This window comes from Cyanistes caeruleus, chromosome 5, assembly GCF_971803275.1.
Source record: "Cyanistes caeruleus chromosome 5, bCyaCae1.hap1.1, whole genome shotgun sequence".
Lineage (NCBI taxonomy): Eukaryota > Metazoa > Chordata > Aves > Passeriformes > Paridae > Cyanistes > Cyanistes caeruleus.
Window position 1 is genome coordinate 59791902 of NC_141705.1, and position 26111 is coordinate 59818012.

Sequence of the window (26111 nt, forward strand, 5' to 3'; positions counted from 1 at the left end):
AGCAGAAGAACAGATACAATTTCTTGCTAACAGTGGACATCCAATATTTTTTCTGCCAGCTGTTATGTGCCCTTCTCCTTCACTAATCGGTCTGAGTTGTGGCACTGCTAGAGAGTGCTAAAAATGCTGCTGCTTCAGAATCTGACACAAACTCCTGGTGTGCCTTAAGCAACTACTGATACAAAGCAAGATCTGTAAACAGACATGGATTAATCTGTTTCAACATTAGAGATTTGAATTATTATTTTATATACTTGAAGGTCTCCCAGTTAAGAAACCTGAAATCTGTCATGACAGATGAGGTTGGATTGTCTCATCCAAATTTAAGATGATTAAAGGTTTGATGTACAAGGAAGAGTAACTAACCACTGTAGATTGCATTTCCATTCAGTACTGGAATTTCTAGGGAGAGTGTTTATTACAGGACATTGAAAATAGGCCAGATGAACTTTACCTTGGAAAAGTCCAAGTCTTTGTGTGCACTGCCTACAAGCAAGGCCCAAACGGTCACCTCAGGTGTAAAATAGCTCTGTGACAGAAATCATCCAACCATATGGTCATGAAATGCAGTTCTTCTCTGAAGAACCCTTCCTTTACATCCACACACATCCTCAGAACAAGAAAAGGAGCACTGTGCTTAGTCCAACACACACAACTGCCCTGCTCTGGTTTTCCAGGCAGAGCACTGTGGGGGTGGTGAGCTGATGAGTGGGGTGATTGCTCTCCCCTGGAGAGGAAGCCCTTAAGATTCAGCTTGCCACCCTCCTCCTGGGGGATAAACCCTGGTTAATAGCCCACACAGTCGTGGTGGCCAAAAGAAATCACCTCCTGGCATGCTTGCAGCCCATGTAGACTCCAGGTATCTCATTGGTTCTTCCCTTTGCCCTGGCCCTCAGGGATAAAAACTTCTGTTGTCTCTGTATCCTTAGCTATTTGTTATGGGATTTCGTGGAGGAAAGAGCTGATTAAAACTTCCTGAGACATCTATTATGAAAGCTCCTTCTCTTTCTTCTGTGTCACCTCGGAAAACTGGAATCTCACTCAAAAGCCCTTCTGAGGGCTCAGAGCTGGAATCACAGGAACCACTTCAGGGGCTCCTGGATTTCCAGGAAGTCCTCTTCTCAGGATGCATCCCTCTGATAGTCGTGGCACCTGACTGCTACACCCTGCCACCTCAGAGCACCGTGCCTGGGACCATACTTTTTAAAACATTGATCTGCCATCAACTAATTTGTCAGTAGGTCACCACACTACAAAACCTTCCTTAGGGAGAGAAAAAGCCAACAAAGAAAATCCCAATTTGTCACAATGCTCAGGAGAGAATCCTTGAATTTCTCATGATTCAAAGTACAGGGATCATTGCATCCAGAATGGATGCTCAGTAGACTTCACTGAAGAAAAAAACTTACAGCACTCACCACCCTTCACACTCACATAACACCTGTCAAACAAGCAATCTGCAGAAAATGGCAAAATGTTGTTATAAGTGGCTCCTAATTTTTCTTCCATTCTTTCCTACAGTTTGGCCATTGTATATTGCTTAAAAAAGTCCTTGTGGCACCAAATCTCTTCCACAGAGACAGCAGTTTCTCTTTTCTTAGATATAAAATTAAAACCAATGAAGTTTATATATATATATAAATAACAATATATGTATAATATGATAGTTGTGTCATAATCAGGAAACAAAAATTTTAACAGAAAGATTATTAAGTATATTAAAAGGCATGAAGAAAAGGAATAGGATCTTAAAGGCAGATGACAGCAGCTGATTTAATCAGAAATAATTATTAAAACACGATTACATCATGCTTATAACATCTCCTAAAATATCGATAGAAAAAGATCCTAATGGTGGGTGTTTTGACAGCAGGAGTAGCAAAAGACCTATATTGACTGAAAAGTGAGTTACAACATTATCAAAACAGGGAAATGATGAATAAAATTAAAATTAACAACTTTGTGTAGGAGAACACCTTTGCACGTCATAGTGATGAAATAAATTTCATTTCTCCTATTAGTTTGTACCTTTTTTATACTTCTTGTATTTATCAGACATGGATGGATGCAGAATGGCTAATTTTCTGGGATCTAACCTGCTTCTACAGAGGCAGCAGTGCCTGTGCACACAAGAAGTTATGTGTTCATACCACTGATACTCTTGTCTTTATTTCTCTTGTCCTCACTGGGATAAAACAGGGTGTGCAGAGACCAAATGTAACTTAGCAAAATGTAAAGAAGGCTAAAAGAGCAGGCAAAATTTTCTCGAAATTTGAGAAAAGCTAGCAGCTAGAACCACATGATTTGCTGAGCTCTACTGCTGGATTTTGTACCTCTGGGAACCTGAAGTACCTCCCCTTGTTAACCCATTTGTGACTATACAATGAGCAGAATTCCTCCTGTGCCCCCGCAGCATTTATCCTGAAATTTGGCGTGAGAATCTCTTCTCTCTCCCATCTTAGGCAGTAAAACTTAGTCTCTGAATCAGGGGCAAGCCAACAGCGTAGCAACATCTGGAGAAGAAATAGAAATAAATAAAAATAATATTTCCCCCAACCCCCTATGCACCTGAAGGTTGTTTCGTTCTCTGAAACTGAGTCTGGCAAAAACTCCTGTCCCCATCCCCTCCAAGTTCTTCCCTGTAGCTCCCATCATTCACACCCAATGTATTTATTCATTTTATCAGATCAGAGGGCAGCATTTGGATTATTTCAAACAGCTAACATTAATCATCAAGACAGAACTTGTATTTTTACATGGTGGGTCTGTGCTGAGTGGTGAAGCTCTGCCACAAGCTTCCAGCGTGAGCAAGAGGCTGAGTGAAAGCAAGATCATCAAAGCCCAGGCTAAGTGTCACAGAAACTGCTGCTCAGCCTGAGACTCCTATGGCCCTTCCTTTTCATCTTTGTTTAAAACAGAGATGCTAAGACAGAAACATCTCTCTTGAGCCGTTCAACACATCTTCAATCACACAATGGAATGTCAGTAAATGCAACATGTATGTTACTGCTATTCAGATGAAACCATTGCAATATAGTGAGTACAGTTGTGGGTGCATCAGGCTATTTTCTGCATGCATATCTTTCAAGTGTCATTTTTTTCATTTGGTAAGGGGCATTGTCTTTGTCAGTTTGATATGGCTTTTCATTACTGAGTTATTCAGGTATAGTGTCATCTCCTACAGAAACATTCCTCTCCCTTCCTTATTTTCAAAATAAAGGTTATGCTGACTGAAAGAGCACTTTTTTTTGCCAGAGGAAGAAAACCCAATACTTAAACTGAAATCAGTCTCCCAGAAACAACTTCCCCTGACATGGAGCCAATTCATTTGCTCTTTGCAATAGTCACATCATTATAACTCCCTGTCTTTCAAACTGTTCTTCATTTTGATCAGCCATCATTCAGAATCAAGCTTCAGAGCACCAGGTGGTCTGATATAATATTTATGGATTTCAACCTTTTCACTAGCTACTCTTCTATACCAAATTATATATAATAAATACAAGTTTGCTCAGGGAAAGAAATTGAAACTTCAAACAAATGTAGCCCACATTATACAGGGGGTCAGAGAAGGTGTGCATAATAGTCCCTTCTGGACTGAAAAATCTAGAAATCTATGAATTTTGAAACAACTGCATAAAATTCAACCCTAAATTTTGCAGTAAACCTTTTCAAATATTAATGAACATCTGTGCAGCTGAAAGAGAATGATGCCCTTGAATCTTTGGCTAAGGGATGTTTGCGAATCTATCCTGAAAAAAACCCTCTTGTAGTTTCTGAATTAAGAGAAATAATTGCCTTACATGTCAGAGTAGTGAGCAATGAATATATTAGCTCATTAAAAGACCATCATCATCATCATCATCCACAACACCAACACAAAATAGCCAGGACACGTTGTGGTTGGAGTTACCTACAAAGAAATGTATTAACAAATACAGGTGACACCTCTGAGGTTGCTCATGCCACTGATTCTTTACTGCCCAGTGTTTTTCCAGGTGTCACTGTGGATGGAATATTTGTAACTTGGTACCAGGAATGGTGCTCTCTTCTGCAAAACCCCAAGTTTTACTTGTAGTAACAGGTCACATAAGCCCAGCTCTTACGTGAACACTATCCAGCAGGCCTGGCAAAAGGCCTCCAGCACAGAACAACAAAAGAACAGTCCAGCAATTTGTCTTAACTTTAAAGTCCTCCCCTAATCCTGCCTGGCTTGGATTTGGGGATGCCACCATAACAGAAGGTGATGTCATAAACCCTGCCTTGGTTGTGCTTCTGATGGCTAAAAAAGGTGTTGGTCCTCCATTGCATCTTCCCTGATAATTTTTTTGTCTCTCGTCAGGCTTCTGTTAGCTAATTCACATCTTTGAGAAGTGCTGAAATACTTCTGTTCTGTCTCCCAATATTCCTTCAACTTGAAACATAAAGAAAAAAATCCCAGGCTGGCATGAGAATGTAGTTTACGCTCATCCTTCTCCTCAGAGCAGTCACAGCACCCTTTCAGACAGCACTCATTTTCTTTTCATTCTCAGACATGAGGCCTTGTTACCTCATGGGGAATGACAAAAAGTCCTTTCACTGCCAGATATCAGCATCATAATGTTATTATTCAATCCTGAAGAGTCAATTTGAAGAAGCATCCAGGAAAAAAAACATACGGTTATCTTCCTAGCCTGATTCAGGGCACCAAGTGGTTTAAAGCATCTAGGGGAGCCAGACTGTATCATTGCCTTAGTGACAGTGGTTACTTGCCTTCAAGAGGGGAGAAGGAAGGAGAGACAGATGGTGAGGGCTTGAAGTGTAGCTTGTTCCTGCAACCAATGAAGAAAGGTCACATCCCTCCTTCTCAGCACAAGTGAAGGTATCCATGACAGCAACCTTGCAGGAACATGAGGAAGTAGACTGAGGATTATGCCACTCCTCAGTTGTACCAGTGCAAATCAGGGCTGCCTACTCTGCTGGGCTGTTTGTTCTAAAATAGCCTGTTGTCCAGTTCTCTGGCTGAGCCAACAGTGCACATGTGCTAGTCCTACACACAGCAATCTGTGCCTTCTCTCTGCAGCACACCAGGGTGGATGGTCTCTGCACATGTGGAGTCGGCATATAAAATCTGCTGAGCCAAATTATACCTCTGGTCCCTCTGGCAACCTCCTAGAGAGACTTGAGTTGCTGGGGTTTGCTGAAGCTCTTTGTTCTTGGAGAGAAGGTTTGCTTTAGAAGTTGAGCATAAAGAAACCAAAATTACAAAAGTAGCAGCAGCAGCTGCCCCCATCTAGAAGATCCTTTGGCTCGACCACATTTGAGCTAGGCAAACATGGAGCAAAGTTGTGTAATATCAGCTACTAATAATGCAACTCAATCCACAGAAGTTGTGGCTTTGCTGAGCAGCTCCCAGAAAAGAAGGAATGAGCTCTGAATCAGCTTTCCAATCTCAGAGAATCCCTGTTAGCTCATAGAAGGCTGACCCAGGTAATTCCCTATCCTAGAGATAAAGAGGTGTCTGCCTGGAGGGCTCCCAGCTAAGGCACAGCCAGATCCAACAAGCAAAGTCCTTCCCCTGCCACCCCTGCACATTTGTTTAGTAGTCTCATACAAAGTGATGTGAGCTGTCAGACTGCTTGAGTCGGCTTGCTACTAAAAAAGGCTTTAAAGAGGATAGCCAAGAAGCACAGGAACCTTAAAGGACTTTTACAATAAAGCCCTCCCACTTTCCTTCACTTTTGGCTAACACTCAGCTGCAGAGAAAGAAGTACATCACATTTCCTGGTAAACACCTCTTAGTAACTTAAAAATGTTAGGGAATAACACCTCCCACTTTCCTGAAACAGTTAAGCACAAAAGTGAGATTAACATTTCTAAAGTGTCTGCATAATTGGAAGTGATAAGGCCTTTAAAAAACTTTAAAAAACATTGCATAACAATGGGGAAGCAATATCCCCCACAGAGAGCCTGAAACTGTCTATACCATGAAAGGATAGAAACTCTTTTCCACAGATGCCATCTTCAGAGCATGATTCTTCTTCCCAGAGTTTGTTCAGTTGGGGTAGGGGCCACACACATCCAAGCTGCTGTGTCATCTGGGATGGAGCTTCTGCCACAGCCTTGCACTTTGAAAATCTCTGTGAACAGAATGCTACATGTGGATTTAAAACTTCCTTGGGGTTTTCAAAGCAGTGAGCATTCACCTGTGTACATCCACAAGATACTTTGAAAACTGTCTTCCTCAGCTAGTGGGAGAAAAGAAACACGCACAAATAAAAATAAAGACTTCTACCTGCAAATCACATCTTCAATGTTCAAGGCTTGATAAAGAGCAATACTGGATTACAGAGGGAAATAATCATTTCATTTTAGCAGAAATTGCAGAAAAAGGATTTTTTCTCCTTTGTCAAGTCATCAGGTTATTCTCAGTGTATTCAACTCACTTGTCCTTTTCCTCAGACATTTAGAAGTCCCAGCTAACAGTAGTGACAAAGATCTTGTTGGCTTCACTGAGAAGAGAATTTTATCTACTCTCCTGGCAAATGACCATGGAAGCCCACTCCACACCACTCCAGCTCTGTCAATGAAAATGTGCTGCCTGAAGTTCTGGAAAGAAGGGAAGCAGCAGAAAGGGAAGTTTGAGGTGATGAGGCACAGCATTAGGAAACAGATAACATTGCTATTAACAGTCTCACCCTCCTCTTATGAAAAAAATTCATTTCAATGACAGAAAAATAAGATTAGAGCTGATCTGGACATGGTGCAAGTGAAGGGTGTTCTCTGCAACAAAAAAGTTATCTGAAGAGAGATGAACGGTACTGAATGTGTGGAGTGAATGTGTGTGAATACCTGCAGAACCCTTTAATAAATTAATAGCCTCCCCATGTCCTTACTCACCTGCCTGCAGGGATGGCTCCACCTGAAATAACTGTGTTGTAACTGATCATTCTCAGAGGATTTTGAGGACTATAGTATTTTCACTATTATTTTTTTCTTTGAATTGCCTAATGCCTAGCACCCAGAATAATAATTACTGCATAAATGCAGAAAAACCTTCACTGCCAAATGGGTCACAGCAGAACAGAGTTAACAATAATTTAAGTCCAGAAACCATCACATACTAGTAGCTTCTACACACAAAGTCTGAGGTGTTCTCAGGTGTGTAGAAGCAAAGAAATTTACTATGAGCACCACGCATAAATGTTTTTTTCAATGTTTCCAAATTTCTGAGGAAAATCCTTATCAAAGCATTTTTCTTTTAAAATTCTGCATGAGAAATTTCAAAACAGGAGGCCGGCAATGGGATGTGCCACAGTCAGGTATAAGATTCCTAGGCACTAGAAACTGCATATGGTGAGATATAGAAAAGTGCAAAATGATTGTTCCTTTCTCGAAGGACAGAGTAAAAAGCCAAATCTTATAACTTCAAAACAACAGGAAGGTGGGACATTAATAGAATGGGTTGGTTTGAAAGGGACCTCAAAGATTATCTAGTTCCTGCCCTCCCTGCCATGGGCAAGGACACCTTCTGCTAGGTCAGGTAGCTCAAGTTCCCATACAACCTGGCCTTGAACACTCCTGGCCTTGAGACTTCTCTGGGCCACCTGTGCCTGTGCCTCATCATGCTCACAGGAAGATTTTCTTCCTAACATCTGATCTAAACTTATCTTCTTTGGTTTGAAGCCATCCCCCTTGTCCTGTCTCTACATGTCACTACATAAATAGTCTCTATCCATCTTTCTTTTGGTTCCCTTCAGGTACTGGAAGGCTGCAATTAGGTCACCCCAAAATCTTCTCTCCACCTGGCTGAGAAATCTCAATTCTCTCAATTGTTTCTCAAAGAAGAGATGTTCCATCTCTCTGATCATCTTGGTGGCCCTCTAGACTTGTTCCAACAGGTCCATGTCCCTCCTGTGCTGGGACCCCAGAGCTGAATGCAGCACTGCAGGTGGGCTCTCACCAGAGCAGAGGGGCAGAATCCCCTCCCTCCCCTGCTGCCCACAGTGCTTTTGATTCAGCACAGGACATGTTGGGCTTTCTGGGCTGAGTGCACATGGCTGGGTCATGTCCAGCCTCTCTTCCACCAGCACCTCAAGTCCTTCTTGGCAGGACTGTTCCCCATCTGCTCATCCCCAGCCTGGATTGCACCAGGGACTGCCCTGACCCAGGTGCAGCACCTTGTACTTGGTCTTGTTAAACCTCATGCGTTTCCCATGGGCCACTTCTTCAACTTGTCCAGGTCCCCCTGGATGTATCCCGTTCTTCAGGTGTGTCAGCACCACCAAATGTGCTGAGGGTGCTCTTGATCCCTCTGTCTGTGTCATTAATGAAGACTTAAGTAACACTGGTCCAGTACAGACCCCTGAGAGACAGCACTTGTCACTGACGTCCTCTGGGACTCTGAGCCCTTGACCACGACCTTCTGGATGTGGCCATCCAACCAGTTCCTAATCCACCTAACAGTCCACCCATTGATTCCATCTCTCTTGGAGAAAAGGATGTTGTGGGGGACCTACAACATAGTGTGTCAAAGGCTTTACAGACGTTCAGATCAATGACTACATCTGTTACCCTTCTCTTGTCCACTGATGTAGTCACCCCACCATAGAAAGCCTTGGCTGGTCAGGCAGGACTTGCCCATGGTGAAGCCATGCTGGCTTTCCTGAATCCTCCTTGTCTTCCCTGTGCCTTAGCAGAGCTCTTTTCTAAGAGCAAACCTTAGAAGGTTTTTCTGCATTTATACAGTAATATATAATATATATATATATATATAATATATAATAATATATATATATTATATATATATATAATATATATATATATTATATATATATAATATATATAATCCCAGAGCTGCTGGGAGAGTCTGCTCCATGTTCTTCCCAGGCACAGAGGGGAGGCTGACAGGTCCATACTTACAGTGGTCATCCTTTCTTCCCTATTTAAAGATGGCTTCCATTTTCCTTTTTTCCAGTCACCTGTGACTTCACTTGACTGCCACGAGTCTCAAGTATCATGGAGAGTGGCTTGGTAACTACATCTGTGAAGTCCTTCAGGACTATGGAAAGCATCTCATTGGATCCCATATACTTTTGTATGTTCAGGTTCCTCAGGTAATCATGACCCTGATCTTTATTTACCATTCCAATCCTGCAGTCCATCCACATGAGAGGTGTGGGAAGAGAGGCTACTTCTAAAGACTAAGGCAAAAAATTGTTGAGTACCTCAGGCTTCTCTTCATCTGTCATCAGTTTTCCATCACTTCTTTTTGGTGGAAGAATACACTTTCTTTGACCTTCCTTTTCCATATACCCCTGGAAGCCCTTATTATTTGCATTTGCATCTTTGTTCCCAAATGCATGAAAAAAACCCTACCAAACCAAAATGGCCATATTTTAGACAGTTGCAGTGCATTTCCACTCCTCTTTCATCCAGATCCTAGTACCCAATTTACCTGCTCTTGAAGTGCTTGCTGCAAAAATTACACTTCATGGATGGTTGAGAAGATGGCTATTGGGATTTATGTATGTGTGTCTCTTAACTCTTGCTCTAAACAGATACATAAACAGAGTAGTATGACATGAAAATACATGCTTTTGAAAGGATTTTAGGTGTCATGAGCTGGGGATAACTGCTTTAAACACTGCTGGAAGATTTCTCTTTCTCCCTCTTTCCCTGCCTCCAAAAATTGCTGTGTCACAGGAAAAGAGTAGGGCAGGCAAAAAATGGATGAGGCGTTGGTTTCTCAGCTGGAAACATAAACCATGAATGTAATGGGAAAAGGGAGAAAGAGTCAAGGTTACTGGAATCCAGTCACACATTCCTAGCCTTCCCCCTCCAAAGGGACACAGCATAGGCTCTGTGCACTCTGCTTGTTCTAAGGTTGGGAAAAGGGCAACGTCTACTGTATTCAAATTTAAACACATCCTACAACACTGTATGATAGATTCTCCACTACCATCGTCAGCTGCCCACACTATTAATTGCAGAGGCTGCTAATCTGCCTGAGAAGCCAAAATGATATTAGCTTTCAACAGGATTTACTTCTGCATCAGCCAGCAATTACAGTTTAAACTGTTGAAGGTGCAGTTTGCTGTAGGCCTAAGTAATATTTAATAGCATTAAAAATGCACTTCTCAATAATTCTCCAGATCTCTTTACAGTCTCACTGATTCACCAGCCTTGCTGTTCAGTACCAGCATTTGCCCTTATCCCAGCAGCCCAAACACTGTCCCAGTGCCTACTGCCCCAACAAAGGCAGAAAATCTTGGGCTGAGCCCTCTAGCAAAAGGGTCTTCTGTCTGTCAGTGCAAAGAGAACTCACTGGAAGGAAAAAAGCACTAAGAGCAGGACAAACATCAGGGGTCAGAAGATGGTGGTGGAAAAAGCCTGGAGCGGAGAGTGGGCTGTGCACTGGATAGTGGAGTATCTGCATTTGGGGCACATTGGCTGAGACCAGCCTGTGTCCTTATCTCTGACCCTCCCCAACCTTTGTAAAGCTGGGCTATGCAATCACAGCTGGCAGTGAGATTTCCCTGCCTGAGTCTAACCCTCAGGTGATGCACCAGAGGAGGAACAAGGTACCCTCTGCTCCTGAGAAACACTCTTTTTCTCCTGCCCGGCACTGTTGTCTGGCAAGCTTGGAGCACTGATGGACTAAAGACACCACTCCCCTATTGATATCTCCATGGCACACAGCATTTTATTTGCATTCAGGAGCTGATAAATTAGGGATGGGAATGACTCTGGAGTGCATGGATGACATGCTTATATCTACTGCCATCAAAGGAGTGGCAAAGCTTTTGTTTTCTTGACATGGAACAAAAGTTGATGTGACTTGAAAAGGTAGACTTAAAACTAGGCAAAACCACAAGTACTTCTCTGAAGCAGAGCCAGAACTGGGCTGCCCATACAAACCAGGCAACAAATACAAAATATGGGGTTTTTTTGTGAGTATCCCTGTGAGTTGCATATGAGTATTCCTGCCTTAAACCCTTTTGGTAGCATTTTCATAAAAACCTCATATTGTACCTCTGTTCACAGGGAAGCCATTATAAGTAGATGAATCAGATGACTCTAAATGTTTGTTAATTTGTTAATTCTTATGCAGTCTGCTATATCAAACAGTTATTTTTATTACCAAAAGGAATCCACACAGTTGATTTACAGTAATAGGTATTCATTATATCCATTATAGTATTTGCACTTCTTTTTTGTTGTCTTGGCAGCAAAAGAGAGACTTTTCTCCTTTCTTTTTCTTTTAAACCTTTTATATTTTTATATGTTTTTATAAAATATTGGAAGAGAAAAAAGTCCAGCTTTAAAACAGAGCTGTCAGCATTGCTTTACTTTGTCAGGTTTTCTACCTCTGTGTTTTACTTAATTGTCACCAAGTAAAATCAAGTCAATTCAATTACTTGAGATTAAGGAATCACTTAGGGAGACAGACAAGGTACAGGCATCTATGCATACATCCAGGCAAATATGGAGAGGTGATAAAGAAGCCCTCAATCAAATTTAAAAAAATAAACCCCAAAGAATTCCACGTGTACTGATTTGCTTTAGAACATAGCAGTACTTAGATACCACAAGAACATTTTCCAGCCATAAAGCTTGCCAAACTTTTCACCTCTTTGATAATGGATCCTCAGCCTTACCCAGTGTGCCTGGGAACATTTGTCCTACAATCCTGTCGTGGTTTTAAACCAATAACTAAGAAAATTACTTATTTCTTACTGTGAGATATGGAATAGAACAAGAGCAAAACAGGCATACAACTTAAAAGGGAAAAAACCAAAAGTTTATTGACAAACTACAATAATAAGAACACCAGAATAAACTTCTAGAAAAACCTTTTCATCCCTTATCTACCCACTATTCCCTTGTTCACATGACAACAGAGACAAAAACTTTGGAACTTTGATGGTTAAAACACTCCCAATTCTTGCTACAGTCTTTTCACCAGTCTTTGTAGAGAAACAGAAGTTTCTTCCTGTTAATTTATGGAGTTTCCCACAAGAAAACTATTTGTGTTATAGTTTTCCATTGCCCTAATGTTAGCTGCTCAGAGCTGCTATTATTAGAGTTCACTCCTCCCATTTTCACATCACTCTGAAGTGTGTATGGGCCATGAGTCTAGGGATGGCATTTTTAAGGATAAGTTTTTCAAAGTTATTCAAAGGCAAAAAAGTCTTCTTCATCTGTTTCTGTGAGCTTCACAAGAAAACAGTTTTCTCATTGCCTCTCAACGCTTCAAATCTCCCAGCACTTCACTGTACCATAATTACTCTACTTTTTACTCAAATTTACACTTTGAACACTTCATTCCTCTCTAGATACTGTATCATGAATTAAAGGAGTTCTTTTCAGGACTTCATTGTCCATCTCTATAGTTTTAACAGAGAGATATTTCAGCTTAATTAAAGCATCTTCTTAATTCTCCACCTCTTCTGAAGCTTCTTTTCTTTCCTGTCACTGGTAGTTTATAAAGTCTCTTTTCATGTTGATCTCTCTCTCTCTCTCTCTCTGGATAAAAAGATTAATCCGTAAGTCTCATCTGGGTAATGAAAGAGTTAAAATCTTGCCCAGGCTTTTGTAGATGGTTTAGAGATCTCTGCTGAACAGGAGCTGGAGCCGTCTGCGATGGAAGGTTCCTCATAGCTGCTCTGGAGAGTGTGGCTGTCTCTGCTTGCTGCAAGTCCTGAGCCTCTCTCCTTCTTCACTGGGCAGTTTCTAGTGAATTAGTTACAGCAAAACCTGCAGCCAAGCCAGAGATCGGCTCGGCCCGGCCCGAGGAAAACCTTCCCCAGGCCCCCCCATCTCCCGGCCTGGAGACGGGGCAGGCCCGGCCCCATCCCCGCCCGGCCCCATGGCCTGGGCAGGGACGGGAGGCCTGGAGCTCCACCACCCTCCACAGCCAGGAAACAAAGAGAACTCAGAGAGCTCTGCTTTTACACTTTAAGGTAGGGTTCACAAGTTGATCTCACTTTTCAATGGCCTAAACTGCTGTCAATTCTCAGCAATGACCGATAATTGGTCAGGAGAAAAGACTCCAAGCACTTCCCAGCAACTCCAACTCCCTTAAAGGTAAAGTAACTCCATGACAAATCCACAACAGGTAAGTCTAATATACAACTCTAAACAGGTCAGTCTTGCTGTTCTGTGTCTATGAAGCCTCAGTCCCTGATAAATGCCTGATTTCTGGCAGGCCTTGTGACCAGGTAAAAACCACGCCCGGGTCTGGACTTGGGTACTGGAGCTACCACAAGTTGTAGATGCCAATGCTCCAGCTCCCAAAGCACAAATATCCCTTCTCACCCCATGTGCGTAGTCAAAAGCAAATTGATAAGAGGTTTTGGGCAGTGCAAACTAGATACTAACTGGCCTTGGAATTTAGGAGAAATAAAAAGCAAGTGAATGCCTTTCTTGGCTGTATTAAGTCAGGCTCCAAGAGCAGATGAAGCTTGTCATGCTCATAGAAGGATGACTTAATAAACTGATTGGCACCTTATTGCTGCCTCAAAGCACTCTACTGTTTTAGGGATGTCCAGATTAAATATCAAAAACAAACATGAAGGGCAGTTCAGCAAGCTTCAGCTTATGTCAAGATCATAAAGAGAGAGTTTATAGATAGTCCTTGGGTTCACCTGAAGATACAACAGGGGGAGGAATTAGGAAAACAAAATCTGATAAAAAAAAATATCAGCAATCATGAGCCATGAGAAGCAAATATTTTTATATTTTTCTGCAACAGAAAGACAACAACTTGCCACTACTCAACGATTCTTACAAGTGCATCACATCATTAGGGAAATCTGATTACATTTAAGTGAGAGGCAAAAAAGGCCTATTACAGACAGAAGTGAAAAAGGTTGGAAATCTGAGAAAATGACAGGCTTGTATTTTACAGCCACAGACACGTGAAGCCAAGGGTTATAAGGTGTGGGTACATAAAATAAAACTATATATGTTTGAGTGAATAAGGCATGAAAGGCATCAAATTACAGCACTACCTAGCCTTCCAAATCCATACCAGGGCCAGTAGCTATAGCAATCCCTTATAAAACCAGTATTATCACAGCTGTGTTTGCCCTCAGTTCTTTTTGCCTCCTCATGATTTTCATTGAGCTGGTGTGACTACCACGTACTACTTACTAAAGTCACTGATATGAAATACATCAGAGTGGTATTTTGCATATCACAGGGCTTGATCTCACAAGGCAGCAAGCATTCTGGCTCCAGCAGGGCTCTAGTGACAACAGAGAAGGTAACAAAGAAAAGGAATTTTCCCCTCTTACATGAACAATACGTCAGACTATAATGTTAGCCCTGGGCTTGAATCTCTGCATGCTCCTCAAACTCCCTGTATTGCCTAGGCTTTGGTTGTGACTGGCTTTTCTCTGAATTGCTTCCACCTTTGTAAGGTGATCCAGGTTTTGGCTGGGCTGGTTTCCACTCCATGCCTGTACGAAAAAGGGGTGTAACTAGTGTAAGCTCCCAGCCCTGGTATTTGCTGCCTTGCTACCCAAGGCACAGAAGGTGCACCATGTCAAATTCATTCTCTAGAGCCAGTCTGGGCCAGTGCTAGAGAACACAGCTTCTACAGCACAAATGACACAGCAGAGCTTCAGAACCCCTGAGCTGCCACTAATTTTGCTAATGGCACTAACATTTGCTAAATGGCCTTTGCATCCTCAGAAGTTCATAAAAATCAGAGAGACCTATCCTTCAGGCACTCACTGGTGAAACATGTCCTAGGTCTTTAGTAAAGGTATCTATTAATCCTTGAAATGCCCTGAAATCCAGCCAGTGAAACTCCAAAGTCTGTCATTGTTCCAATTTAAAAAATGGTCGGATGCAGTGGGAACAAGTTTAGTCACTGAATTTTTCTTAGAGTGGAAAAGGGCACATGAGGGAAGAAAATTTATTGAAGTAACATCAGTAATTGCTCAAAGCTGTAGTCAAGTTTGTATTTTATAAAATAAATCAGTAAAATCTATATGGAAGTGCTTTACATTTATATGGAAGTGCTTTAGTAGCAAATATGTGTTGTATATAGTGAAATTCTATACCCACCTGTCTTTTTCTACGGACATCTCCATTTATAGAAGCAGACATTGACTTGGAGCCCCTGTGTTCAGACTTGGATCATCTGGGTGAGGCATAGAAAAGCCTCTCTAAGCTTTATTAAAAGCCAGGCATGATTTGAGGCACTGTGCAATTAAATACATACCCTTCCTAGAACTGGTGCTTGTGGTCTGGCAAGGATTTCTTCCTTACAATAGCTCTAAGCAGACAGAAATATATGGGATATTCATATAAACTCAGGAGGATACTACAGGACAGGAGGTCAACATATTTGGCATAGGATAAAGAGATTCTTCATCACAGCTCAGTGGAAATCCACCAAGTTACTTTGATAGGGTCTGTGTAAGGCCCAGTGTAGACTGCCAGATGTAAAAGTCAGACTTGCACCCACACACATCTTCCAAACTGGTGTTTCCTAGCCACAGACTGGGAAATCTGACTCTCATTAGACCAATGTTTTGTAAATTACAAAGACTGTAATCCTAGAAAATAATTCACATATCAAAAATTAAGACAGATGGTGATTTGCTTTTAAAAGCAAACTGCACAGTACGTGCCAAAATATTTTGAATGATGGTAATTTATACACAGAGACAATGATTACCTTTAAGTGATGAGTGCTAAAGCAATTCATGGCAGAAAACATCCCTGACTCAATGTCGGTGGGGAAAAAAAAGCAAAAAAATTATTCACATTATTTAGGATATCTTTGTCCTATATTTACTGCAAAATGACTGTAACATTTTGTACTGAGTGTGTATAACACAGTGTGCTGAAGGCAGTACAGCAAGTTTGGTTTGGAAAAGAAGACAACTCCCATTCTGAGAACACCATCCCAGGCCATTTGCCTTCCCGAGCTGTAAACTTTCCTGACTGTCAATGTAGATGCTGAACTGCTTCAGCAAGGTGACTGAATTCAGGGCTGCTATGAGGCTCATGAAAGCACAGAAACCCATCAAGGGAATCCAGGGCTGCCTTTCACTTGGCAGCAGTTCAGTTACTTTGTCATCATCTGACTGGGCACCTGTCTCATCTGATTAATTTTCCTTTTTTTTTTTCACAAAACCAACTCTCTATGAGTTCTGTGAAATTTGAGGAAGTTTCCACTGTGCATCCTGCCTACCACTAAATGCCTGTGACACCTGCCTGTGACCTTTGGCAAGGCTGTTTGTACTACAGCAGCTGCAGTGGTGCCAGGAGACTGCCACGAGACGGCAATGTTTCAGAAGCCTTGTGCTCTGTCCGGACAGGCAGTGCTACAGCTTTCAGGGCTACATGCTGTTTTATGTTAAAGCCTGGGACTAATTCATTGCCACAGAAAGAACACCTCCAGAGAACTAGAAAAAAAGGACAGGCGGTGCAATTTTCAGTTATTTAAATTTGGTTGTTCAAGCAGAATTGTGTCATCTGCCTCACACTGCTCATTGTAATGGACGCTTCATTTTTGTTCCTTTCTTTCACAGCACTGGTGTCAGTGAGCCTTGCCTGAAGCTGTGTTATATTGCAAGCATGTTTGAGATGATTTGGGCTGCTGTTCTCTCTAGATAACATTGTCAGGGCTGAACATGTTCATCCCTAAAGGTAAACAACAAAGCTTTTGTAACAGCATATTTTTACAACTGTAAATGATCCCAAGTAATTTAGAGAACATGGGCAAATGCCTGTGTTTAATCAAGCAGGTGAGAGTGCAGGCAATTGAACTATGCCAGTTCCTCACCTGGCATCAGAGCTTTCCTGCAGCTGCACAGCTGATGTGTAAGGAATAATCCAGCCTGAAGCGAGCTATTTGCCCCATGCATTTGCAGATTTCTCTCTTCTTTCCTATCAACCAATACTCATCACTGGTTACTGCAACAGTGACAAGGCCTTTGGGCTTTACCACCACAGTACAGCCATGCCTGAATCCAAGTGTCCAAGAACCTGCCCATTTCATCTACAATGCATTGTATGAAGGACAAAAAAATGTTTAAACAAGGTCTGGTTGCAAGTCCTTTTCTAAGTATTTACCAATAAAATGTTTAATTTTGGACTTTTCAATTTGGGTGAAACAAGATATTCCAGATAGCCCTTTAAGGGGATTATGTATTTCTGGGAACCCCATGGCACTGCTGGGTTTCAGTGCTGATAACAGTCAGCTTCCATCTGGGGCCAATTTTTGTTCCTTGGAAAGGTGTAAAGCCAGAGACTGCTGTTTCTTCCACCTTTAGTCATGTCAGAGAAGAGAGTCTGAGATGTCTGAGCTCTAAAGGATACCAGCAGGTCCAAAGATGAAAGAAATCAAACAACATTAACACCAACTCCTAAAAAGCGCTACGCTCTCAAACACAAGGGGACTGAAGCAATACCCTCTCAAGTCCGTGGACAGGGTAATAGGTTGTATTGTAGCTTCTACTGGGCCAATTTTATGGTTGCTGAAGTGTGAGCCAAAAGCAGCACAGTTTGACTTTCAACTTCCAGGGAGACTGTGTGTTGCTGACAGTAAGGAAAACCATCACATTGTTTGTAAATATGCACCTTTGATATGAAACTGCTGGATGATTCACACTGCTAAAGTTATTTTACGGAGCTAGACCTGCATTGCTAAACCTGCAGGATGATTCTGCTCTCTCTGTATATGTTACAAAATCTGTAGTATTTCTGTTTTCAGCTTTCAATAAAATGAGCATCTTTTCTTGTGTCAGGTGTACCAGATAATTGAAATACCTGTCCTGATGATCAAAAAGGCTCTTACATCCCAACAGCTGTTGGGGAGCTTGTTATTAAAAGCAAGTATAAACAGCATCATCAAAGCTCTTACTTCCTACCTATGTTTCTGCCAAGGCCTTTTGCATTCAAAAGCTTTAGAGTCTTTCCATTATTACCCAACTTTTCCATTTATGCTTGAATTGTTTAGTAGAATGCATGACACACATACTAAACTCATAGCAAACACAGAGCATGTATATTCCATAACTATAAACCAGACTTTATTCTGCGTATGAGCTCATTGCTTATTCTTGTCTGGTATAGTAAAGCATGCATTTCTGGGAAGCTGCAATAAAATAAAGTTTAGTAAAACAAGCTTAATCATAGAGATAAAGAAAAAAAGTTGCATCTGGACTGAAAGCCTGTTCTTCGTAGTTATGAAGATGATTTTATCTTGCCTGCTGAAACAGCCAGGAAAGTTTAAACACAGTATTTATCCTGAGTATTTGCATAGAATTTAAGAAAAAAATATGTCCAAGTTCTTTTTGCAAGACAAGAACCATTTTAGCAATATTAATTTTGCTTTGTCCCTCTTCTGCCCCTCCCCATAAAGCAAAGCACCCTCATAGCTGTATGGCCCTTTTGGAGGGATGCCTGTGAGGTCTTGGCCAATCAACATGTAAATCCTGGCTCTTTACTAACATATGGTTCCATCATGTATGTAAAACCACTGTATTTCCTAAGACTCTGCATTTTCCCTGACCCCACCAGTGTAGGAGTGACAAAGCTGCAGTGCTCCTCCTAACTCTGCCACAGTGCTGCTCTGAGTATTTGTCCTTTGCCCTGGCAGAACTGGAGATGTTGAGGAAGAAACCACTTTCTAAAACGAGCTCTTCAATCCAGCTCTTGACTGAGCCACCACAAATAAAGGCAAAACTGATAGAATATTCAAGTGGAATGTTTCTTATTACCAGTCATGTGCTCTAAGTCCTGAAATTTTCCTTGGATGGTAGTTCTCAAACTTCAGGATATAGGCAGTAATAAGGTGATATGTTTGAGGTATCAGCACAAGAGCCCTTTATAACTGTTTTGGCTAAAGTTACAACCATGCTTTAGCAAGCCTTAATGTCAGTAAATCCTTGCAAATCCTTGCTTGTAAGTACTCTTTCTGAAGTTCAACTGTGCCCCTGCATTTAGCTTTCAAAATCCCACTCAAAGTGGCAAGTGCTTATTTGTGGCTTTGTGGTTTATTTACACATGAGCATAAGAAATTCCCATCTAGAAATCTGAAGAATTACTCTAAATGTTTCTAGATACCAGTGAACTGAAAAACAAAGACACATCTATTAACAATAGTGTCTTTTTTCTTATTTTCATAATGAGAATTTTAAAAACCTTTATTAAATTAGAAAAGTTTCTCTCAACATCCTTGTAGTTTATGTGAAAACCCTCTAAAAAAGAAAATCTCAACAAAAAATGTCTTTTAAGGTGACTTAAAATAAAAATTCTGCCCCCAGACCTGGCACACTGCACTCATATTAGGCCTTTAAACTGCCCTGCAAGTAGGATGCCTGGTGCCCAACCAAGGTTAAAGACAACCTTGAAATGCCACTGGTGTTGACTTACCAAAAGCCAGGCCACTATGCAAGAGAAGCAGATTTGGTACCCACAGTACCAGAAGTGTGTAACCCTCAGGCCAAAGCCCTGCACAGCATGAGTATCTGTGGCCAAAAAACTACCAGCAACACAAATACGTGGAGACATGTTGGAAGATTATTCCTTTGGATGTTTCTTTTGGAAATAAGATGTATTTGGTGTTCTTTGAGACTAAACAAAGCAGATGAATGGCCTCTGAGGTAACTGCTTAAAACCAGCTCTGGTATTTTTTTAATTTTTTTTGGTAGATTATTCATATGATTCACAGGAAAATTTTATGAAATTGTCATTCCTGTTCTATTTTTGAAAGATGTCCTTCACCCTGGCTTTGGGAAATTGTTCCCCTAAAAGCATTGCCCAAATATCAACACACCTGGGTTCACAGGATTCTTTGCAATTAACAGATCATCCAAACAAATTATGTTTCAGAGCACAGAATGGCACCTTCCTTCATCCCGCTTCTGCAGAAAGATGGCTCTGAGGTTTAGATGGAAAGATGCAGACCAAGCAGCAGAGTGGAAACATGAGGAACTCCATAGAGTACCACTGCCATGGGACATTTTAGATTAATAAACATATTTTAATTTTCAAACTTGAAATACTGAAAATTTTTATTTTCCACCATCCCCAACCACACACAGACACACACACACAAAGTCTCCTTTCTCTAAGGAAGAAGATCTGAAAGAAAATATTTTAATATAGCTTCAGGTGGAAAGATTTCGTTCCCACCTCAACTATTGAAACTGGTTGTTCCATTTCATGTTTCCTTAGCATTTTCTGGGTGTCATAAGTGTCATCACCTCTGTTTTCACCATCAAGAAACTGTAAAGGTGGGTTTTTAACTGTCTGTCCTTACTTTTTTCCCTTCCAACAGAAGATTTTTCAGCTTTCTGTCAGTATTTATAGTTAAGCTGGTGCCTTCCTGCCACCATTGAACAGAAATAATGAGTGCCTGACAGCATGAACACAACACTGCTTATGGAGGCTGCTTCCATTGGACAGCAGTTTGGAGAAGCATATTTTATAATTATTAACACATTAGTATTCCAACAAAATATAGTTTTCTCTTTACTTTCAGATTACACAGCAATATCACCATCACCAGAGTAGTTAAAAAAATTACCCTGGCCTCCCAGAATCACTTATCCACAATCTGCAAAGCTGAATTAAAATGTTCCTTCTACTTCCACACTCTTTACAGGTTATTTATGTTTACTTTTAGTTTTGGATTAATAAACCTCAGCCACACTGACACTACCCCTTCCTTTTTCCCCTCTTCCTTACACCTCTGCTGTGGGCATGAGCCTTGACTCCCAGCTTCCTTCCATAACCAGGGCTGGGCTTTAAAGCATCTTTTGTGCCATTACTGCTGTAGTCACCTCCCATGTTTGCCAAGCTCTTACAAAGGAGATTATGGACTTTGGCTCCCACTGCTCCCAACAGGAACTTGCTGGAGCACAAAATATCACAGAATTATGGCTCACATTAGGTTATCCTTGCTGTTAAGCCTGCTTACCAAGTTGCTTTGTCATTCCATCTTTATGAGCAAAAAGATGACAGCCCTGGGTACAGTCATTACATCCCTTTCTAAGGTCTTGGGTAGGTAATTTACTAGCCCAAAGACATCAAGGAAATCACAGTCATATCATGCCTCTCATTTTGGAAGTGCTACAGCACTGAGGAGAGGAAGAATGGTGAAGGGACTGCAGGGGATCTGGGCCTGACTGACTTCTACAACATTTTCCTCAGCACTGCTCAACAGGCTGGTCAGTGCTAAGGGCCAGCACCCATCCCTTCACTGACACTTGCCTGGTTTCAGTGTTTAGACTAAAAACCTCAGCTACCCTCTGTGCATATGTGGAGTCCGTAGTACAAAAGAGGCTTTGATCACGGGATCCAAATGAGGCTCTGATCTTGGTTGGGGCTTATAGGTGCAAATGCTGGAAAAATAATAACAGATGGAATATCACAGTGATATATTAATTACCATATAGAGCCATATAGAGTTAATAGGGGAACATTTCTGGGCAAAGATCTCCTAAATAAACCAAATGCGAATGCATAAATAAGTAGAATACAAACACATAGGGCTATTATAAGCACAGATGTGTGAAACTTTTTTTTGTCTGTATGTTAAGCAGTCCTTGACATCTCTTTTAAAATTTATATATTTACACTGGCAGAAGAACAATCCTTTCTACCTAAACTACAGAGAGAAACCTAAAGCATGCTGGATAGCTTTACCATCAGATCTGTTTTGTCTTTCTTTTCAACTATAATCAAATTCTTTCCCATGCTTACCTGCCCATTACATTTCTGAGGAACTACAGTGGGAGTCTGAGGAAGGTATTTGAAATCATATGCTTGCACTGAAGGTAAAAATCCCAAAATCAAGTAATGCCTTCCTGGAAGAAGAAAATCATACTGGAACATAAAGAAACATGAGAAATTATTCTGGAACAAAACCTCAGAGAACAGGAAAATCTTGGCACCTAGAGAGACACTGGGCTTTCTAACTCTTGTGTATTTTTCTCACTCTCATATCAGAAGCTCAGAGGCCACTATTTAAGGGTCAGCCAGAGAAACAGAAGCACATGGAACCTGTAGAAGTTTCAAGGAGAACCCAGGTGCCATCAGCTTCTGTCATGACAGCACAGGATGCAAGATGGGGCCAGAATAATTTCAAGCTCCCTCTCGCTCCATCAAGAATCTACTAGGTAAGCAGTGGTGAAAATATGAATGTTAAAAATTTCTTCTAAAACCAAAATATGCTTGTAGTTATACAGACATAGGGACTAGGGCTGGTGTGTATTTAACTAAAGGACATTTCTCAAGACAGGGTTTTCACTGATATTCTGGAGCAATAAGTTCTTTCAATTAATTGGAAAGTGTTTTTTATAATTATTTTTGTTAAAAGAGAACTCCATTTAAAATGTGTAATATAGCTGGTAGTCTACTATCAGTGATAAACGATTTATTTCATCTCCTTGTATTCCATTGCTTGTAATTTTCCTTATGTTTCACTTCTCAGGCTGACATTTTCCAAGCTTGGAGTCTGCCCAGAAAGAGAATTTTTTGGAAAGCTGAAGAAACTTTCCCTTCAGCTCAGCAGTGCAGTTTTAATAAGGGTCCTTCACACAAGCCCAGTAAAACTTGACGCACTGGAACCAAAACCAACACACATTTTGGTGCCTACTGCTGCAGTCAGGATGCAGAGAGGGGACAAAAGAATTATTCAGCCTGAATAAGGCCATTGGACCTAGCAGGCTAAGTTCTTCCATGCTGTAAGCCCTTGCAATGTCCCCAAAGCCAATGGGATTACACAGTTTTCCACCCAGGCTGAGTGAAGCCGGCTCTCTTCCTGTGAGTGAGCAGCTCAGACTTTTTCTCATCATTCTCCCTTTTATTTAAAGATTTGTTTTCTGTAGCTGGCAGGCTCTCTCTTTGAAGCCTTCAACCCATAGAGCATTCCCCTGTTGCAAGTTTAAAATGCTTTTGTGCCACACAGGCTGCTGGTCCCTCTATATGGGGCTCCATGAATACTCCTTGCCCCCCTTCACCTCCTCCCTCCCACATGCAAGTCTCAGCTAAGGTCTTGCCTCTCTATTTCTCCATCCCAACCATTTCACAACTTCAGGCAGAAAGTTGGCTGTCTCTACATCTGTAGTGCAGAAAATGAAGTGTAATTTTAGGAAGGAACAAAGGGGTTGGGGTGGAAGGTAGTGTATATGCTCCTTAGAAACCTACACAGATCTAAAATAAAGATTGGAGGAAGAGGAACACCTTCCTCACAGAACAAGCCTTAGCTGCTCTGAGAGCTGTGTGAAAGCCAAGAGTCATAAGTGAAATGAGCAGTGAAGAAAAAGGACTTAAAATGCAGGTCACAAGTGGTCTAGGCAGAAACAGGCAGAGCACCCAAACCCAGGGGTGCTCCAGGGATTTCCTAGCGGAATCATAACCCTGTCCTGCAGACCTGTCCTAGCTGAGCTGGCCCTCAAAGCCCTGGCTCTGACAGTCTTCTCATCCAACTGCAGCCCACCTCTTCCCCTTTACCCCCCAGTGCTGCACAAAGCTGGCTGAAGATAAACCCAAACCCTTACTGGGCTCACCACTGGAGAAGAGTCAGTACCAAGGAGAAGCAGAGCAGGAGCATCTCTCAGCCCCAGCAGACTTTTGGGGAGGTGCTCTGTTGTAGTGGAGCAGAAAGAGAAGTGCTCTCCCTACCGCAGCTCAGTGCACCTGTGAGCACAGGAGAGCTTCTCCCAGATTGCAGCACTGGAAAGTACTGGATTGACTGCAAGTTCTCAAATCTGACAGGGTCTTGAAAGACAACCAAGAAGGCACTATCATAGGAGCAAGGGAAATGTAACACTGAAATAATGCTATCAGGAGGAAAACCCTGTGCAGGGAGAGTATGACCCTCCCACAAAGATTTGGGGGTGGGGGGTGGGTGTAATTAAAAAGTAGTAGAGCTTTTGTTTCTACTCCCTTGCACCTTTTTCACAATGAGCCATGCTTCAAAAGAAGCAGTCCTTCTTCCCTCACATACTTCTGTGCTCTTTGCTGGCCAGAAGCAGCCTGCAGAAAGAGCTGTACAAGTTCTATTTGCTCAGTATCTGTTTCTGGAGGACTCAAGGCCCCCTCCTGAAGCACTCTGTCCATGGAGAGGGGGATACATGTCATCCACTGGATCTAGTGCCAGCTGGCCTTCCCTGTCCTCAGGCCTGCAAGGTCATATCCTGGCAACTACTTCTGCAGGATTTTTTGTCTCAAGAAAACAGAAGTGCCCTTCTTGTGCCAGCTGCAGCTCTGGTAGACTTTTATCAAGAGCAATTGTGTGCTTGCACACCCCACTCCCATTCTCCAGCCCCCCAGATAAGACATCTCAGTCATCCCTCCAAAGATCCTCCAAAACAGATTGATAGAAATACCTGAAAGAGGTAAGAGGACACACCACACTGTCTCTGAACAGGACTCCTGACTTTAAATTCCTGAGCAAATATTTTCTTCTTTTCTTGTTTGTGAAACTCTCTCCCCTGGTAGTACTTGTTCAAGTGAAAATCACCACCGTGCTATGTTTAGAGGAGCAGACTCTTTACAGCTATTAATTATGTGCCATTTAAACACAAGACCTCATCCAAACGTGTGTTTGCCCTGTGGGAAAATTGTGCCTTTTTCACACCTCTTGTTGTAAACCAGGCTGATGACAGACAAGGGTGAAAACCACCTGTCCTTAATCAAGAAGATATGTCATTATAACACCCACCTCTAACAACCATACTGGGCCAAAAAGAAATCAGGATCCGATGGATGAGTTTACTGGAATTAAAAAAAAACACAAACAATGAAACAACACACCAAAAACTAAACACTAGGCAAATTCATCACTCCACAAGCTTCATGACTAATAATCACACTTTTCCATCCAATTCAACCCACACTGGCATCTTTGTCACAGGATGAAAATGGTTCCCTCATTTATGCATTTATGCGGGACAGAGTTCCCTCTTGACCCTTTGAAAAGAAACTAAGAAATTACCGACATTAGGCTTGTTGCAGAGTAATTTTTGCTCAGTATTTTGCTTTGAATTGTCCCCAGTTTGGGTGAAGATCACAATGAACACTGTTGAAAATAATTACCTTGTCCTTTTTGGACCCAGTCAATTTAGTTACTGATGCAGCTGTGCAGAGGAGGTTGTTAATAAAGAATCGAGTATTTCCCCACACTAATGGCCTGATTTTCACTTCAAACTATCTATCAAGAGGAATTTTGTGAAAATAGCATGAGTTAACTCAAAATGAGAATATTTATATCTGTTCTTTCTCCTTTTACATGGAAAAGCACTGTCTGTTTTGCTCACATAAATATTATGGTGTCAGATTCCATCACTAGGAATTAAGTAAAAAAAATAAATAACCCTATTATAATCCTTAAATCTCCTGGGACTGCTTTGGAGGTTTCTGCTGCTCCCAGGAGCAAATGGCACCTTCTGAGCTGCAGAAGGGCTCAGCAGCCACCAGGTGACATGAGAAGGGAATTGCAGCAATAAGAAAGCTCAGAGAGACAAGGAAATAACTCCATCACATTGGAGGGCTTGTTTTATGAAGACACCCTATGGCTACATAGGAGGCAGTATATTTGTGGAAAAGGCTGAAGTACAGTGCCCTTGTCAGAGAAAGTGTGTATGCTAGAGGAACTGGTGAAAAGTGAAAAATACAAGTGTACTGAAAATTATGTTTAACAATTGTGTAATGAGACTATGCTTAATGACAACTAGTCTAGTCTAGTACTGCTTTTTCATAGAAGAGTTCATGGAACTTCAACTAGATTAGGTTGCTCAGAGCCGTATTCAACCTGACCAAGAATGTTTCCAGGGATGGGGCACCTACCTCTGTGGGCACTGTGAAACCTGTTCCAGTGTTTCACCTTTTATCAGCCTTGTCTTGTCTTCCATTCAAAGATGAATACTCACTGGAGGAAGGAAATTTTCTTCCAGCTGTATTACAAAGATTTACCAAGACGATTTTTGTATATTTTGCAGCTTGCATGGCAAGTGCAGGCAATTTTCTTCTGAGATGCTGTCAATCCAAAGGATCTGTGAGTAAAACAGTGGTGATACATGTGGAACCGCCCTTCCTGATTCTCTTCCCTCAGGAAATCTGAGGCAATTTGCAATGAGGTTTAAAAAAAACCAAAA

At 41.6% G+C, this 26111-nt stretch overlaps 1 protein-coding gene and 1 long non-coding RNA gene across 4 annotated transcripts in view; one reads left to right on the forward strand and one right to left on the reverse strand.

Moving 5' to 3' along the window:
- Positions 1-26111, reverse strand: part of CDS1 (CDP-diacylglycerol synthase 1) — a 249811-nt gene that overhangs the window by 157729 nt on the left and 65971 nt on the right. The window lies entirely within an intron of this gene.
- The window catches only part of LOC111928861 (uncharacterized), a 28080-nt gene continuing 14803 nt past the window's right edge, over positions 12835-26111 (forward strand). Inside the window, exons 1-5 of one of the 2 annotated variants that reach the window (XR_015286949.1) lie at positions 12851-12944; positions 16533-16650; positions 19840-20243; positions 21961-22130; positions 22445-22776. This is a non-coding gene — a long non-coding RNA (uncharacterized LOC111928861). Of the gene's footprint in view, positions 12945-16532; positions 16651-19839; positions 20244-21960; positions 22131-22444; positions 22777-26111 lie in introns of both variants that reach the window. The other variant, XR_015286950.1, reaches the window with a different exon arrangement.